Source organism: Phlebotomus papatasi, chromosome 2 (genome assembly GCF_024763615.1).
Source record: "Phlebotomus papatasi isolate M1 chromosome 2, Ppap_2.1, whole genome shotgun sequence".
NCBI lineage: Eukaryota > Metazoa > Arthropoda > Insecta > Diptera > Psychodidae > Phlebotomus > Phlebotomus papatasi.
This window is the reverse complement of record NC_077223.1, coordinates 26519049-26539360: the sequence shown is the minus strand read 5'-3', so window position 1 is coordinate 26539360 and position 20312 is coordinate 26519049. Positions and strand designations below refer to the sequence as shown.

Here is a 20312-nt window from a genome sequence, read left to right as displayed (position 1 = left end):
CGGGACAATTGGGTATTTCGGGATGGGGGGTATTCGGGTATTTAAGTAGACGGGCTAAACTTCACTCTTTCATAAAAATTTTGTTTAAATTTTACTTTTAAAGTGACTTAATTCGAAAAAAACTCAGCACTGTTTGTGTTGACATCTTCAAATTTGACCAAACTGAAGGTTTTGTAAAAAGTGGAATGTGACACTCACAATTCACGCGTATTTCACACTTTAAATTAAATAAAATTTCAGAAGTTTTATGTTTATCTGATACGCAAAGAGTTTACAATTTCACATAGAACTTAAAAATAATAAGAAACAAATATTTAGAGGATTTTTGATGTGTCCCAAAATACCCTTATTATGTCCCGAAAAGCACCTTGCCCAGAAATACCATACGTTACCCCATTGAAGAGTTTCTCCTACACAAGCGTAGAGAATTTGCTTCAATATGGACATAAATGTCCCTAGTGTGTAGAGGCTATTATAAGCGAGCATTCTGCGAAATTACCCTTTTCCATTGTGATTTCTTTGTTAATTTCTTTTCCTGCACACCATCTTGAATTATTGTATACACTTTGTTGTACAATGTGATGTTTGAAGGTATGTATAGGGGGTACAGGGGCTAGTATCCTTCTCTATGGCAATTGAAGACATAGAATCTTCCAAGATTGGCACGAATGTGTTTGTTAGGAAACACGGCAAATGATGCCCAAAACCGTTTAGTTGGGTGTTCTGAGGATGTTGAGGAAGCATTGTAAGCGAGAAAATACTTCTTCCTCACCATTTGGGTACTGTGTTCAGTCCATCGAGTGTCACTGAGCATGGTGTGAGATTTGGTAGTAAGGTAGAATGGGAGAGATGAGACTTGAGGATGGAAGGGTTGAAGAAGAACAAGACAAGAGAGTACCATATGGCTTCTGTCGTTTTCAACCCATGTGCGATCAATCGCAAAAATTCTTGGATGTAATTATCGGTGGAATGGGGATCGTGCAAATTCCACAGAATGATGACTCCACTTGGCTATGTTTCGCCTGGAATATTTCCGTAGAGAAGTTCTGCACACATTCTCAACTAGCTTTTTCATTCTTTAAGCTCCAATGCCTACATCTTTGTCTTTGCCGAGCCATTGGATGGCTAGAGATGAACATACCAGAGGATAGCAAGCACATTTAAACTAAAAAAAAATCTCCCCATTACATGCAATATTGGAATTGTGAATCACCCAAGAAAGTCAATCGTTAGGTGAGAAGTCTCCGTGTTTTATTTCTATCATTTTATTCCTCCAGCTGCCACAAAGTAATTTTTTTTTTGGATTTTACCTACCTCAAGTCACTACAAATGGAATAATTTAGCACTTTTCATTTTCACTTCTTTCACATATAATTCCACTAAAAAAATAAATGTATACAGGAATGATTTCTCATACGGGGATTTTTCCAAAGGCATTGTTATACTTCTTAGTTTGGTAAATGAAACGCACAAATATTCACGTGTTAATCTGTTAAACAACAAAATGCAATTTCATTGTTTATTCACAACTCATTTCATCTCTATGTCTTTTTTCTGTGTCTCTCAGCCTAACAATATGGTTTTATTGAGCCTTTTTTGCAAATAAATGTCACAAATGTCTTGATATACAAATAAGATACAAACCATCTGGGGTTGCATCTGAAGATACGCTTTTATGAGATATGTGTAAGTTTTATAAGGTTGACATATGCATTTGGAATCACTAAAGGCTTAAAATCTATTGTCTCCGGTTTTCTTTATCTTTTTGTGACTAACGCTGAAAGTAAATGGGAATTAATTCCAAATTAATCTCTTGCCAATAATGGTCAATTGTCGAAATAAAGGATAAGTTACATTGTGTAAAATTGAAGAAAAGCTTTGTTACTCAATCAGACTTAAGATCTTGACTAAATGGTCTGCAGAAACATGTTTAAATCAAATTTATGAATAATAGAGCAGGGGGCCATCAAGCATAAATAAAAAGTGAAGCTATTTTTCACTTTTACTTGTAAAAATTTTTGCAGATATTGCACCGCGATTTAAACAAATTTCCTCGTAGTTCTTGTATTATTTCGGCGAGCATTATGAAATATGTATTTTTAAATTGCTTTTAACGTACAATTTTGAAATATATCAGACTGATAAGTCAATTCTCTTTAGGAAAAAACTTGCCATTAGTCTTCAGTACCTCTATGCAAAAACGTATGGAAAAACGAAATGTCGATAGGCCCCTGAATAGAGTAATTTTTCAAAAGTTGGACTTTCGACTAGTTCTACAGTTTGTATTAAGTCAGACATCTCCTGAAAAAAATTAGGTGAGATTCATTAAAGGTATAGGGGAAATATGAAAATATAAAGTGATTGCGAAGCCTAATAGCCTTTCCCTAACATTTTTTGTAGCAAACTAAAATTTAGTTTATAAGAGATTTTAATAGCTTTCTTCCAATTGCGATTTTAGGAGGTATTTTAGATAAATCCCTCTTATCTTGCAGTAAGTCCAGTAATATCCTTAAAATAATTAAATTTAATATTAAAAAAAGACTTTTGCGTTTTTCAAAAAACGTTTTATTAACTTTTGAAGTGTTTTCCAAATAAGAAAATACCTATACAAATGTCACTTCAGAAATACGTCTTTATTTTTAATTGAAGATTTCTTACACACCAAAGATATTCTCACAATACCATTATCATAAATCGTTCATTTAAATTTGTAATGGTGCAACACTTTCTGTGCAATAAACAGCATAAAAGATTCAATTTGTTGCAAATAATTATCTCACTCTAAAGTCTAGACAAAAATTAAATTTACTATTTGTTAGAGCATTAAATATCGAAATTTCCATATTTTATTATCTTTAAAAATATTTGTAATTATGTAATGCTCAGCGCACAATAACTTTTGTTTTGTAAACATGTTTTTGACATTTCAATGAGAGTGAATGAAATCTAGATCTAGTCATCTCACTCACTCTCATTGAAAATGTTGAAAACACGTTTACAAACAGAAGTTATTGTGCTCTGGGCATAATGACCAACGCACAATATCTTTTGTTTTGTAAACATGTTTTTGACATTTCAATAAGAGTGAGTGAAATCTAGATTTAGTCATCTCGCTCAATCTCATAGAAAATATTGAAAACATATTTACAAACAAGAGTTATTGTGCGCTGGGCATAAGGTTCACACCTATTATTGTTTTTCTGAAAAAAGCTGGAAAGTGTCCAATACTTCAGAATGTTTACATATTATTGTTTAAAAGAGTGATAGGGCTGCAACAGACACAAATTATGACCTGTTTTTCAGCAATAGGAACACTAAATTATGTATGCGCTCATTGCTTTTGATTTAACTGCTTAAGTATAGTGATTCCAACAACGGTTAATCGGTTTCGAAAAACTGGTTAACCGTCAAATTGTCAAATACTTTAAATTATTTATTTGCTTAGATAATTTGCATATTTCAAAATCGTGAAAATTATATTGAACCCATGTAAAATCGAATGATTACGATTATTATCGATAAAATTAATTTAATAAACGGTATCTCTGATTCTTTAGCGTCTTCAATCTACATTAATACCTGATAAATGAAACACGAGAAAAAATAAATGAAATTAGGGTGGCATCATTACTTATTGACATTATACATTTATGGACAGCGTCTAAAAGTCTCAAGTTTTTACCTAAAACAGATTTCGAAAAATCATAAAATTATTAGCTTATGATGTGATCAACAATTTTTGTGAATTTTTGAAATCTGTTTTAGATAAGAACTTAAGATTTTTGCAAGCTATCCATAATTCGGGCAAAATTCTAAACGCTAATATCTCAAAAATTAAAATCCCGAACAGCCAAAACCCTAAAAAACCAAAATCAAAAACTTAAAATTCTGAATGGTCAAAATCCTGAAAGAACAAAATTATACGGAATATGTAGAATAATTTCCTAGGATTCAGAAAATTTCCCTTTACCTCCAAAAAGCGCGAGTGCACCGGGGGAGTAGCTATGACATAATTAAGCATTCCGGATTTTGGATTTTGGAATTTTGGCTTTCGAGATTTTGGTGTTCGCGATTTTACCTTCTCAGGATATTGACTCATTTGGAATTTCGGCTTTCGGGACTTTGGCTTTCCGAATTTTTGTGTTTTAGATTTTGGTCCTCTCAGATTTTTCTTTGATCAAGATTTTGGTTTTCTGGATTTTGACCGGTACACATTTAGACAGGGAATTGTGAAGTAGTTTATTTTTTGACATAAGTTTAGAAATTCTTTTTTTTTTATTAAGATTATCAAGCCAAATATTTTCAAACAACAACAACAGCTTAAATTTAATTGAGACAGCCCAATTAAATTTTGTTAAAGGATTTATTTTAGATTCGGCATCAATTCTGGTCTAGAATGAAATAGGGTAATTCGGAATCATTTCTAATTCCGAATTGTGAGATTACCTTACTGTTTTAGTTGGACAAAGAGAAAAGGATCACGAAGAAGACCAATTCCAGGGGCCCAAATAGCCTGAGGTTGATCGTTGTGAATATGTAATCTGTAAAATTTTACATTGAAGGACTAGAGAAAGTAAATTTATACAAGGGATCACTGCAACGGGATAGATTGTGATAAATCTTGACTGTCAATTTTTAAGTCGTGTAGAATATTAGAAAACGTAAGTTTTCATTTTTTTATTTTCGCCACTATATATATACAGGATTGTACGTGAAAAGTATCCCTTCACACGTTTTATTATTTTGCATTGGACGAGAGTCGAACTTATAACTGTGACAGTCAAGAGGTCTCATCGTCCAAGATCTGAATGCTCTTACTTAATTACTAAATACTCAAGAAGCTAAATATTAACTCTTACAAAATTACGTAGATCTCTAGTACTTTAACTGACGTAAATCTTACGTTAGTGCATTGCGTCAACTCTGAAATTTAACAAAAACTATAAAGATTTCCAGACTTCCCATTCTAAGTTTCTTCCTCGATAAGTATGACTAAATTTTCCTGAAGGTTGTTCTCTATTTTCAAAACTCTTTCAAAAACCAAGAAAAAAAGAAAACGAAAATGCTTCTTGTTTGTTGCATTAGAGTTACGTTATCGTTCATTATTTTCCTACATCGTTTCTCAACAATTAACATTTCAAACAAATCTATTTAATCCAAAAGATCGGTCATATCAAACTTAAATACCTCTCACGTGAAATGACTTTAATTCCCTGCTCATTAAAAGTCAGTGGTATTTGCGATAATGAAACTATTTCGCTTAGTCACTGTTTTGTGTTAAATTCTTGTGCATTTATTTGTTGATATTAGAAATTTGTGCAATAATTCTAAATTCCTGGCTGTCTCTCGTAGTTTCTTCCTTTTTTTGTGGTTCATCTTCAATTGTTTGCACTTCTACTCTGGTAGAGTCATCTTCTTGGTTGCTGAATGTTGCAGTACGATGTTGTGTGAAGTATGTGATTAAGTCATTTACAAACAATCATTAATCACTTGTTTGCTTTTCAATTTCCAAGTCTTGATGACAACACGGCATTTTGCCTTTTTATTATTATATTTGTGTACCTCTTATTTTCAATCTCTTCACTCTATCTTTTCACTTGGATGTCTGGGGCAGTGTGTATATTAAATAATGGCAGTGTTACTGAATGTGACGGGTGTGTTGATGGATGGATATATAGCAGTTGAGAGTTCTACATTTTCTCAGATTGGAATATATTGATATTTGCTGTAGAAAGCTCAGTCAAAGCTGCAAAATTCTCATGGATGATTGTTAGTATTCAGGATATTTGCTGAGAGTGTTGGCTGATGACCTCAAAAAAGTGTTGTTTTGACCATAATATTTTCTATAGTGGTTAAATTGGGTCATTTTAGTTTAAAAAGTTTAATCTCTATTTGCCTTTTCTGCATTTGCTTGTGCGAGGTGGTTGGTTGTGTAAAAAAAAAGGCACAATATTCTTTGTTCAATTTGTATCTGACTCTCTCAATAGTTTACTATTTTTAGTGGAAAAAAAATTCACTCCCTCCACGTTTCACGCCCGTTCTTTGTATAAAATGATTTTTTTTTCTTTCCATAATATACTTTTGTTCTTTTTCTTACTGATTCTCTTTGCAATTACTATTACTGTTTAATCCAAATGAAGAACAAAAAGGAGGGAAATATAACCTTCATGCAGTAAGAGAAAGATTTTATTTGAAGATATTCTATATGGCTATTTTTTCCAAAGAGCTTTTTCATGCTGATGCATCCATAGAGGAAAAAACAGGAGAGTTTCTTTCAATTCTTTGCCTGCACAAGAAGCAAAACTTTTAATCTCAAGGTATGAATCACTGTGGCACAAGAAGGGGTCTACTTTTTATTATTTAAAAGATATATACTCTTGTGGATATTTGTATTTTTATTATTTTTTCTCACTTTTTTTCCTTCCACCTTCTTTCACCTCTACATCGTTGATTGTGTATGCACAGGATGATGCATAAAATTTGCGACATAACAATTAATAAATAGTTATTTTTTAATTTTCGAATTTGTGAGACTTTCTGTTTTTTGAAATTTAAATATAACCCTCGTATTCGTGAAATATTATTATGTTTTTTTGTGTGTGTTTCTTTTTATAAATTTATTATGTAAAATAAAACTTATAAGGGGGGTCAGTCGTCTGAGTCTTGCCCGATGCAAATAATCGAAACGTCTAAATCTAAAAAGGAATATATTTCTCATACACATTCTAAACCGAATAATATTTTTAGGAAAATATTGAAAAGAATACCTAAACAGTAAGCATGGTTTACAAAATCTAAACTAGCAGACTATTTTTAAAACAAAAATTTTAAAGTAAAACCGGATTCATAAAACATTTATTAAATTCTCTATCGTTTGGTGTTATAATCAAAAATTCTCAAAATGCGACATATAAAAGATTTATATTTAAAACTTATTGTTGAATTTTTGTAAGTGTAAAACCGGATTTATTCGGTTTTTCAAAATCAGAATTTAGAAAAAAATAAGCATGATCGACCATTAACTCGGACCGATTTTAACTTGAGGTCGTTTTCGGAATATGTCAAACCGGAATCACATCGGAATCGACCTAAATTGTAATTTAGACATTTTCTCAATCCTCACTATATTAAATGGTCAAAGAGAAAAAAAGACCACGTAGGAGTACGACCCTTTTTGTGAGTATAAACCGACATAGAAATCCAATCGACAATAAGAAATTTCGGAATTCGTCAGGAAGTTACAATCACTCAAGAAAAAACATCAACTCTCCAGAGCTTTCGGCTTGATCTCCAAGCTTTAGTGACTGGAGCAAAGATAATGAAGCGTTTTTATCAAAATTTTAAATAAATACAATTTTTACAATTTTTAACAACTTACTCGAGTCTTGCAAATTTTTCTGTGAGACTCGTTCAGGGTTTCGGTCAGGATTACAACAGGGCATAACAGGGATCATAAGAGAAAAATTGGCAAAACTTGAGTGAGTTGTTTAAAATTGTGTAATTTAAAATAAAAAATAAAAAAAGGTTTGGAGACTGAGCCAAAAGCTCTGGAGAGAGTGTTCATGTGATTTCCTTCAACTTCTGGGATCCGCTATTGTTGATTACAAGCTAGTCCTCGGCGAGTGGCCTTCAAAGTTGAAGCCAATTTCTTACTTTCACATACAAATGCGTATGGGAATTTTTCTGCACTCGTGATCGTTATGCTAAATATTTAAAAAGTGAGAAGTTTTTCCGTATTATAAGATACCTTTCCGTATGGAAGGATAAATATACTAAATTTTTGTTTAAATAATTTTTTTCCTTAGAGCACTGTGAGCTGAGTCCGAGATCAATTTAGGAAATTGGCTTCAAATAGCTCCATATAAAAAGGCCAACTTGCCAGGCGCTTGATTACAAGCCCTATGTTCAAGAGTATTTCTTCGTGGTAATTTTTTTGCCCATTCAAAATAGTGAAAAAATCTCAATATTTTCCAATTTAAGTTCGATTCCAAATTACCCCATTGATTGTATCTTAACAACTATGACAAAAAAGGACAAAAGAAAAACTAAAAGGAATCTTAAAATTTGAAAAGTATGAATAAACTTTTCTATTTTTTTTTTCAAAAATGCATTATGTCAAGAAAATGTTGCAAATCTTTTGCTTCACCCTTTATTGTTATCTTTTCTGTATAGTATAGGTTTTTCAAGAGCAAAAAACTATTAACTAAGAAAAAAATGCACCATCTTTGGAACCTTGTTTTTTCCATATCCAATAATTGTACTCCCTTCGGCCGTGAAGGATTATTTTTTGTCTTAACCTTTTGGATTGTAAAGAGAAAAGTATCGTCTGCTAGGAGACTGCACATAAAATCAACCCACGCAACTCAAATGCTTACATGTACGTGTATTTAATGCAAAATATTCACAACATTAAATACAATTCATTGCAGAAAGCAAACAAATGATTCTCGACCTCTCTGGAGGAGAATAGATCCAGAGAGTGAGAGGAAGAATCTTTCTATGTTCAATATTGCAACATTTATTGCTGGCGCTATTTTCAACTATCATCCCAAAGAGTGGTCACTCTTGGGCTGGAAGAGAGGACGAGAAATTGTTGAATCGCAAATGAATTTATTGTTATTATGATAAATGCTGAATAAGAAATTATTCTTCTGTGGTATCTCATAAGATGCATTTTGAAGGAGTCACTTGTCCTTTTTTTTCTAGATTCTTCTCTCTATTGCTTATGCTTGGAAAATGTTTAAAGATTCTTTAATGTTTCACTGTCCACTCAAACTATACAACATGGTCATTTACGACGAGACAAAGTTTAACAATGTTATATGATGGGGATTTATCTTGGAGGGACTAAAAATGACAACAATGTCGTGAAGAGATATTTTCTGGCGACATTTCTGTGAATAATTGCATAGAAATTCCAGTGAAGATACCATGCAGTTTCAACTCAAAATCAGATTGTTTTTTTGTAAAGTTAATGTAATATTTTTGTGATATTTATAAAACACTATTATCCTTAATTTTATAAATCATTATTCTCACAGGATTTTTTTGTTCACTGAATAATACAATGTCGCTGCTATTCTGAAAGAAAAGATCACATTTTGATAACAATAGAATTCGAAATTCTGTTATATGAATTTCTATAACGGCTGATCACCTCTGATCATACGTTAGTTTTTTTTATTTTTTTTTATTAATCATCGATACATGTACTATATCTAACGAATTTCGTAGTTTTGTCAATAAGGTTTTATATATATATTTTCATCAAGGTATCTTCCTAGGATTAATTTCAACTTTCACTTTTTATATTTTAAAAATAAGCATATTAAAACTGTTATACACTGACATTTATTTGACAGATTTGTCAGTTTAACCGGATACTATACACAAATTCTGTTTCTTCACCATCCTTCACAATCTTCATGGTCATAATTTACCTGGCGAAAGGTTGCATAAATCTTAAATTAAACAACCGTAAAAGATCACTGGCCGAGGGAGTGAAGCAGGAATTGACCTTTTTGGAGAATTTTGTTTGCTTCTCTTAAATCATCAATTTCTTGCGTTGCCAATCGACCAGCTTGCGAGTGGGGTTAAAAGAAGAAGGATCCAAGTGTGACCATTAAAAAAATACATATGTTTTTTTAAATTTCGCAGAAAAATATGGTCGAGCAAAGTCATAAAATGAGAGACAGGGGAAGATAGGCTGTTCGATTGTATATGTTTTTCTACTCTACACTGTGAGAGTACATTTAAATAATAAGCAACACTCATAAAATTACTATTGTTCATTTAAATGAACTTTGAACGTGTGTTAAATTTACACTTGGCTTTTCTTTTAATTCTACTCCAAATAATTTGATTGATTAATTTTGGGGTTTTATTAAGATAATGCAAGTAAAAGGCACAAACTGAATTTAAATTACAAACAACAACTACAAAGAAGCTGTTGTGTATTACAGAAAATTTTACACATGTGCTAAATTTACACGAGTGTTAGTTTTTTTTGGATTTAAAACAAGCATTTGACTATATCATTAGATACATTGTCGAGATTATCGAAGTAAGAGGTATTATTCGAATTCAAATTACAAATAACTCCCATAAAATTATTGTTGTGTATTTTACAAAATTTTAAACAAGTGTTAAATTTACACATGTTGTAAGCCCAGATGGAGCTAACCTAAATAGAATTACAAACTTAGAGGGAAATTGGAGAACTGAAGGTGCCACCCATTTTTCACTTCATGATGACCATGTCACATATAAGATTAATATTAAGATTAATACTTTCTGAACTGCGAGAATGGCAAAAAAAAGATAGCAATTGTTTTATCTTGCTTCTCTCTCACATTTCCCCTCTGCGTACGAAGTTGGCAGCAATACATAGCTCGAAAACTGACCGAATCACAGTTGGCACGCATGGAAAATTGCTCGTGTGCCTGTAATACGATTCAGAAAGCAAAAATACGAACAGTAATATCTTACTCATCGTATTAATCCACTAGAGTGTACTCTTTCTAACACACGTGATATTCCATTTGAAATTGTGCATATATATACCTCTCTCTCCGGCTTTTCTTAATATTAATATTAATCTTATATGTGACACCACGGTGAGAGTTAACCGTCCAGGGCGACTGATGCTCACTCACTGAAGACTGAGCACATTTAGCTAACAATAAAAGCCCCAAAACAACCTTTCAGCACCCTTAAGGATGGTAGGGGTTGGGTGTGTCAAAGGAATAAAGGATGAGGATTGGCGGGTTATGGCCGTCGACTGGGTTGACATGTGTCGAATAGGCCACGCGCTCTACAATGTGTATTTTTATTTTATTTTATTTCAAGCAAATGGGTTAAATACTACTTATAATATAAGTATTAGGTTTAAACATAATTTACCAGATAAATTCTCATTGATGCACGTCAGGACTTTTTAGGCCCCGAACCATTTTATTTAGATTAAATTTGAACAGATTTCAAGTCCCGTTAAATCTTAACAGGGCGAATTTAAGGTATTTATACAGGACACTGGCTAAATTCACGTCTTGCAAAGTTGAGTGTAGACGTTTCCTTTACTTGTAGAGGTTATGAAAGGAGTCTGGAACCAATAGGACATATTTTATGTTACTGTTCTAAATTCTGAAATCAAATATTTAAGATCTTTAATTAAGATTTACTGACTGCAGGATGTCAAGGGTGGCAACTCAGTATATTTTATAGTTCAGCCCGTTCTGGAAAAAAATGGAGTAATGTTTATTGGGTAGATATAAGGGGTTCAAATCTCAAATAGAGCCTAGGTATCTGTATCCCACACATCGCGTCATGTTTCCTTTACAATTCATCTAAACAGCAATTAGATTATGGACATTATCCATAAAATTATTATAACCTATTAGACCAAATTTTAAACGTGTATCAAATTTGCACGCGCAGGGTAAGGCTTTCAGGTTTCGCACATACTCGCACATACGAAACCTGAAACTTACCTGGCGTAGGGGCTACCGTGATCATTAAGGCGGTTCCCCCGAGGCGAGGCTCTTCCATTGCACTTCGGTTGGGCTGACCCTTGCGATTATCCCTAATGTGGATAACTCGTGCGCACAATTTTTGATAGCCGGGACCTGAAAGCTTTCCCCTGCGCGTGCAAATTTGATACATGTTTAAAATTTGGTCTAATAGGTAATAATAATTTTATGGATAATGTTCATAATCTAAATGCGGTTTAGATGAATTGTAAAGGAAGCATGATGCGATGGCTTTGAACACTTCGTATTTTTCCTTCCTTTAATGAGCCTGACTTAATTTTTTTCAGGAAATGCGAGACTTTATACGACCTATTAAAATATATTGCGATAGGTTGGATTCATTAAAGGAATATTTTAGAAATATAAAGTGCTCGAAGGCAGAGTGGTGCAAAGCCTGAAGGCCTTCCCCTATTTGTTTTTTTTTTTCGAAAAAAAAATGATGAACATTAATTTTTAAGCATGTCTCGCAATAATTTTTTTCTTTGCATTCTTTTGATTTTACAAAATTAGTGAATTACATTCCCTTGTCAATTAGGTTGATTTCCAAGCACTATGCATGCTTGAAAAAATTCCGCTTGCCCTATCAATGAATGTTAAATGACTGATTAAGAAGAATATGGTCCAGTAGTCAAGGGAGATGGTGCATGTTTGAAGATTTTGGAGACTTTTTTTTTTGAAAATCCTCTCACTGGTTGATTGCATTTTTCACGTGAAAGTTTCACATTGAAGGGGAGGTGTGAGTCAAACCAGTTCATGGATTTATTGCCCTGCAAGAAGGGTCTTTAGGAATGTGTCTGCGTGGCTAAAAATAAAATTTGACACAAGACTCTCTATAACTTCTTTTACTTTACTCACATCTCTTTTTTCACTCGTGCTTCTTGTGCGTGGTAAAAAGATTAAATAACACTGGAAGCATTAATAAAAATCTCTCCCACATCGTTTCACTCTGAGTGCCCAAAAAAAAAGTGATAATCTGCATCTCTTTTTTCCCATTGACTCTTCTGCATTTTTATTGCACCTCCTTGGGAGTGTCAGCTGGTCAGTATTTTTGGGATATAGGATGTCTGTCGTGCCCTGTCCTATCTGATTGCAGAATGTCGTCGAATTTCTTCCATGAAAACCATCGTTTTTGGCGAAGTATCTCAATCGCTAAGACCACCCGGATGCGGATTTTTTTTTCTGTTCTAGCTCCTCCATTATCCAAATAAATTTTTAAGCATATGTGATTTGATCGCCTTTTTTTCGTTCTTGTCACATTGAATCCGTTTGTGGAGCAATCATCCATCCGGTGTTGTATTTACATCCTAAGACATGTGGCACCATTTGCCACTTGATGAGCATCATGATCAATTTAAAGAGTGTTGAGAAAAATTGAATGTAATCTTGTGGTTTTTATTTCTTAATGCCATTCTAAAACATTGTTGCCATGGAATTTGATGAAGAACTCCATGAAGAAGTTTCATGTCAAGAATACAATGGTGAAGTGATATAAAGTGATATTGAATAATTATACAAGATCTAAGGAGAGAAAAAGAAACATATGTAAGAAGTTCAAGTTTGGTTAATTAGATTTAATTTGTATCTCCCAGTGGTTCTTATGCATATTCTCACTTTTCATTGTTAATATCATCTCTGTTGCTCTATGTTTAAGAAAAAAAAAACAGAATTCCCAAAGGAACTTAAATTCACGTTTTTGACTTGGGGTTAATAGATCAACATTTATCATTTATGTGAGTACAACTTCACGCTTTTGCCTTCTCGCAATGTCTATTTCTCTCTTCATCTCGTTAAGGAACAACTAATTTGAACTTCAAACTCGTGAGTGCACTTTACAATTGTTAAGGCAAATTCTGCGGTGTAAATTGGACCCCATTTTGTGTCAATTGATTTTCCAAGAAGTCTCTATTTGTGGTGGCTCATGAGGAATTTATGTTTCGTTTAAAATTCAAATAAGAAAAGTTATTTGTTGGCTGTTGAGAGTGAAAAGGGTCGTTGGCTTATCGGATGATCTTGAGAAATAAACAAATAATTTGGAATTTGTTGGAGCACGTTAGTGTCGATAGGGAATTTTAATGGCATTATACTAACAAGTTCCTGTCAGGATTTGAGACTTTCTGTCCAGGAATCAGCATAACTGTTTTCATTAGTCTAACATAAAAACTGACAAAGAATAAAAAGCCCCTTTAGTGCTAAATATATTGTTTTAAATTGCAAATTGGATAGGTAATGATTTTTATTACTATAAAAATTGCATCTTAAAAAAGCACATAAGAGGCACAATCTTATGCTTTGCACAGACCCTTAAGTCAGTATTACTATCCAAATACAACACTGGGAGTTTAGGATTATGGATTATTGGTTTTTTTTATGAGTTTTCTTTTTCTAATCCTCCACAGTCAAATTTTAGAAGCTAAATATTCTTTAGAATCAGCCCGAATCTATGTATTTGGACATTAAAGGACTTTTAGAATACATATCAATGTCTTTGTCGAATGAATGTAATTTTAAAACAGAAATTTATTAAAAAGGTATAGTAACAAAATGAATGTAATGGAGTAATAAGAAAGACAATCTCCAAAACACTCTTATCAATTAAATATAGTAATTAGGGATGAGCCTATAAAATCTTTAAAACTCTTTAGACCCGATATTTAGGCAATTGATTTAGCTTCAATTATTTCATAACAGGCAAGATTATAGATTTCAAGACCTTTCCAATGAATACAAATTTTTCCCGAGCTATTAGGGAATACTCTTTCAATAACCTCTTTAACCCTTGACCTTGAAAAATACTATCAGACTGAGAAAAAAAAAGAGGGTGCGATTAACTTTTTTTCCTCCATAACTTTAACACTTTTTAGATGTAAAAATATATCATGAAAGTGATTGAACAGATTTCTGTAAAAATATATCAACATTTTTTAATGTTAATTTTACACCTTTTTAAGGGTAAAATTAACATGAAAAAGGGTAACTTTAACTCCCAATATACTTAAAAAGGGTAATATTTACACCGATTTTGGATCAATACTGTAAAATTAACATTCCCGGAATGTTATTTTAACTTTCTCGGATTTCTCTCACTCAGTGCAGGAATATTTAAGTGTATTTTTATATATGAACGAAAAGTTTGCTAAAGCGTGTAAAAAATAAATTACTCTTATTTTAAAAGATTTATGATTTTCCAGTTCTTTGAAAAAATAATTTGGATTTTTTTTACTGCATGCACTTTTCTCCTTAGGGGAAAGTATTCTCCCTTCGAACGTTCATGCCTTCTAATAATGTGATTTTTTTCATTTTCCCTAAGAAAATTACACATAATTATCTTGCAGTTATCAATAATTGATTAAAAGATAACTAATATTTAATAAAAATGTGCAAGTCTCTTAAGAACAGTATAAGAAAATTCACATTATTCGAAGGCATGAACGTTCGAAGGGAGAGTACTTTCCCTATATCTTAGCGTTTTAGACGATTTCTGAGAAATGATGTCGCACTGTTTGTCTGTCTGTTCGGACGTTATCATGCCTAGAGTACAAACAGTTAGATATACAGTAACTTAGGACCTTCAGGTGACCCCCCCCTTCTATAAGTCGAACAAGGAATCGTTAACAGGTGTCTCATTTTCCACCCAGCCTGCCAGCCTTCCCCTTCCCCATCCCCACCAAAACTATGTTTTTTGGACTACGCGAAAACGCATTGCGCGATTTTTTTCCTTTTTGAATATGTTTTAGAGATTACCTATTACGGTTTTTCATATTCAATGGTTAAAAAAGCTCTAGAGAGCGCACTTCTTAACTAAATGGTATCACTCGGACAAGCCTGAATCAATTCCATTTGATTGAACCGATAATAAATTTTTGTCCGAAAATCAATTCTATTACTCTCTAAATTATTTTGGGAAATCTTTTGAGTGATTTACGAATCGGTTCAATTCGGTTGAGAACCGGTAAACATTAATTGACGCGAGAGTACTCTTGAGGTATGTCGTCTAAATTACAATTTCGAGCACTTTGCAAAGCCTGGGACGCTTTGACACCCTTTAAAACTATCTTATATAGAGAATAATATGAGGTGTGTAATTTTGGTTTAAATTTTATAATTTCGGAAAATTTTACGGTTTTTTATATCATAAAATTTTGTAATGATCACCGAAAATCTACATTGATTTAATTTTGTATTTACGTTAAAATTTCATTCGGAACTTATTGAGATCTTCTTTCGCATGATGATTTAATAAAACAATTTAAAATTCAAAATAGCTTAAATATTTTACATAATAATTTTTTCAAAGTTAAATATTTCTAATTCAGAGTGAAAGGCTCATCTAGAGTAAAGTGTTACAAGTTGGACAATTCGCCGGTACGAGTTGGACATTGATTTTTTCTTGATAAATACAGTACAATTTTTTTTAAGCACAAGGATCAAATTATAAAACTAATGGCTTCTACACATTGGGAACAATTTTCGTCAAAAATTGCTTTTTTGACGAAAATTACCTGCAGTTGTGTAGGTAGAAACGTCAAAATTCTGTCAAAAATGTGATTTTTGACGAAAATTGCCTCCAATATGTAGAGGCTTTAAAGCATTAAAAATATACAAATAAAAAGGAAGTACTAAATTTATCAAGAAAAAGTCCTGTGCAACTTGTACCATTGTTTGACTTGTAGCACTTTACCCTACAGGAGTTATTCAAATTTTTTATTCTTAAAGCCTTTTTATCAACTTTTAATTTAAGTCTAATTTGAATTTCTTTACCCATGATATGAAACCGTTATTAACTTTCTAATAATTGAGCTGACATAGACATAAGTAAGACATTCTCATAACCATAAGTTTCAGAAATTTTAAATTTTGATACTGATACTAATTTTGTAATTTTCTTTGTCTCAGTATAAATTCATTATAATTTTAGGTATTTTTTCATAAATTGTGATTTTTACGTCAAAATTTACTAAATCTTATTAAGAAACTAGTATTAAATTATAATTAATTTATTCAATTAATCAGAAAGCGTAGTAAATTTTGAACCAAATAGAATGAATTAAATAAGTTGGTCATTTTTAATACGCGAAAGAACGATATTCAATTCAGGGAACTCCTATTTTTATTGTTATTTTTCTTCTTTGTTTTGTAAACTCAACATCTGTTCTGTACCATTCAAAAGGTGTTAGTCTTTAATAAATAGATTTAATGGGCTCTTTCTTTTTTTGGGAAATTAAAATGTAATTGTACAAACGGTATATTGAAGAACATCGAAAATTATACAATATACCATAATTATGTTGAGGTGCTAAATATCCATGTATTTTTACAGAAAGCTATCATATTATTTTTGACGAAAAAAAATACAAATCATGAAAACTGGATCAAGATGATGGTAAATAAATGATTGTGGGTCAAAAGCCTTCAATTGGAAGAATTGAGGTCTTGCTCAAACATTGAGATGATGTATTTGCAAATGATGTTTTCACAATTAATTCAAACATGAGTCTCTGATGATTTCATAATTGCTTTTCTCTCTATATGGGAAATTACTCAAACGGAAGACTGACATATAGCAGAACTATTTGATGTTCCTTTGAGCTTCTCTTGGGGAGACATGGCTTGTTGGAAAAGGAGTGTTTATAAGCAAAAGTGAGTGATTCGTATGTGATTCACTTCTAATAAGGAGATACAATTGTTTCTGCTGGTTAATTGACATGGCGGGAAGGAGTGTAAAAGGAAGGTTCTTGGTTAGAAGGGAGATTCACTTGGCGAAAAGAGTGAGATGAATGGCGACAGATTGTGGCAGTTTGATTAACTGTGTGGCGGATATGCACAAAAGTCTCTTTGAGTAGACACTGGCAATGAATTGGAAGGGTTAGTATGAAGTGCTTAATTAAAAAGTGTACAACTTCACGATTTACAGCACATGAAAATTTGCTGTTATATATAGGAGAGGTTAGGGTAGTTTTGCAAAGGGAGAATTGACAATCTTGCAATTTTGTACTATTACTTTAAAGGTCCCATTAAAACATTCCCTAACCCCATATCTAACAAGAAGTTCAGGAAAACTTGGAACATAATGTGACAAGCTTTACTTTTAAAAATGCTACATCTCCATAGAATAAAAGAAATTAAGTTTTCAAATTTTTATTAGAGATAACCCAAAAAAATATTTGAATGTTGAACCCTTATGGCTTCAGCACACCTTTTAGATCAGAAAAATTTCATGAAATTGAAATTGGAATCCCTTTCTTTCTCACACGTTTTGCATCTGTCTATCTCATTCTTACGCACTCTTCTTTTTCTTTTAAACATCACAATAAATTCAATTTGGATCAATCGAATTTGGAGTGTGAAAGAATCAGATAAAATACGAGATATGCAAAACGTATGAGAAAGAAAGGGATGTGAATTTTGATTTAATGAAATTTTTCTGATCTAAAAGGTGTGCCGGACCCATTACGAAATTACTATCAATTTTGGTCAATTGGTTTCCCAAAATGGCTTAGAATTTCCATAAGAAATTAGTTCCACTCGTTTCACTGAATGAATTAATTGTTCATTTCAGGATTTATTGAATATTTTACCCTACAGAAAATCATTAAAAATTATCATTTGGGGCAAAAAGTAACAAAAATCAGCGCTAAATGACACTTACTCGACTCACTTATTTCCAGTTTACCTTTACTGTCTTTTTTAGTATAACTAAGAAAATGTTATAAGTATGCTGGTTATCGCAGGATGGTACTCTGTTTTCCATAATGTACTAATGTCTTATCAAAAGTAAAGCTGCTATTGAAATTTCACTGTTGAATATTTAGGTCCCTGGTACGCCTTTTAGATCACTAAATTTCATGTAACCAAAATTCACATTTTTTTTCAAACATTTAGGATATGGTTATCTTATCCTACCGAACATAGAATTAGATTGATCCAAATTTAATTTGGTGTAATGGATTTGGACCGTTTTTTTATATTAATAAATTAAAGACAGTGTTTAGGTCTAATTTATGATCTTCAATTTTATTTTATTTTGCCGACATTTCAATCCTAGATGGGGACTTTTTCAGGGGCTATTCCAAATTAAAATTCTTGTGACGTTTAGAAGAAAAAGAAGAGTGAGAAATGTCGAATTTGAGATTTGTAAATTTTGATTTCATAAAATTTTCCTGATATAAAAGGTGTGTCTGGGCCAGGGGCATGACGTTTCCTATGTTTCCCATATGTTACAAGCGTGCCGAAAAAACTTTTGAGTTTATTAGCTGTTTTCTGTCACTGTAGGATGAATTAGCCAGAAATACAAGTACAAAATAAAAGCCAATTTAATAACGAATAGGCAACCAAAATCCCTAAATTGGTAACCTACGTATTTTTGGAGATATCTCGTGAAATGTGTACGAAAACAGGAAAAAATTTACACTAAAACCGGTCGCATTTTTCAGAGTTATTGTCACCCCCCTGGTCTGGGCTATAAGGAAAAAAATTTACATTACACTGCCCCATGGTAGGGACATTTTTGATGTCATTTATTTTTTAAGCTGTTCAAATAAAAGTTAGTTGTATCTGTATCTAAAAGCCTCTATACACTAGGATTACATTAAAAAAATGCCTTTTTAAAGAAAATTTCTCCTATCCTTGTAGGCAGAAACGTCAAAAATTATTTAAAAAAAAAGGCAATTTTTGACGAAAATTGCTTCTAGTGAGTGTGTAGACACGATAATAAGTTGCAGAAAGAGTTTTATAAATCTAATAACCTAAATAAAGCACAAACAACATAGATTCCTTGCATTAAGATCTTGTGATGGTTTAATACAAATAAAATATTGAAGGTGCAATTGCTTCATAAAACTGCCCAATCCTCCCGTAAAGTGAGTTAGGCAATGAAATGCAAATATAAATTGAGATCAGTAGATGATTTTCAATCCGATGAACTTTTCCTCTTGGGTTCTTTGGACTCTGACCAAGTTCCTGGAAGTACCAATTGACTTTTGTCGCACACTCCAGTATAATTTTTCCGTCTCGACATTTGGAGGATGTTTCAATTGTTGTCTTTGTCAATTATCCACCCTTTTAATACTCTTCACAAATGTGACTCTCTCAGTGTCTTTCATAGATCCAGCATCTCAGGACAGTTTATTGCACTTGTCATCTCTTGGAGGAATTAATAGGAGGAATGGTTTGGCGAATAAGTTATTCCCATGTTATGTCTCTCTCCCATAGCTCTTCACCATAAACTGTGGTGATGGGAAACTATAATATGAAGGAATAGGAAAGCGGAGGGATAAATTGATTTCTCAAGTTGTGAAAAATTTCCTCCACCACCAATCAATTTTGCCGATCATCGAAATATTCTCTGGGAATCCTTTTTCACAAGCCACTGCTATTCTTTTAGTCCCAAGCCACAAGAATTAATGCCAGATATTTTTCCACTTGAGTCGGCTCCAATGAATTGTGCAGCATTCAGCATTTCCTCTCACATTGACTCTCATGCCGCAGACTTTTTTTTACCATGTTGGACACTTACAATGTGATACTAAACACAACTACACTATAGTCTCTTTTTCCGCCATAAATCGTAATGTAATAAATAAATTAATGAAGAGGGCAAAAAAAGAACAAAATTCAAAGACATGGAGGGAGAGTGAGACACCATAGAGAGAACAAAATTCCATGACTCTAATGGAAAATATGCTAAATTTGTACTATGACGGTCAAATACGCAGCAGAGTTGATCAAGTCTGGGCTTTGAATTTGTTAGATTTATGATAAGTGCACACGTAAATCAATATTTAATTC

General features: G+C 32.5%; 1 protein-coding gene and 1 non-coding gene across 5 annotated transcripts in view; both read left to right on the top strand.

The window, feature by feature from the left end:
- The window catches only part of LOC129803179 (uncharacterized), a 123104-nt gene that overhangs the window by 55919 nt on the left and 46873 nt on the right, over positions 1-20312 (top strand). The window lies entirely within an intron of this gene.
- Positions 11482-11642, top strand: LOC129805091 (U1 spliceosomal RNA). Its single transcript, XR_008752062.1, has one exon. It is a non-coding gene; the product is annotated as a U1 spliceosomal RNA (small nuclear RNA).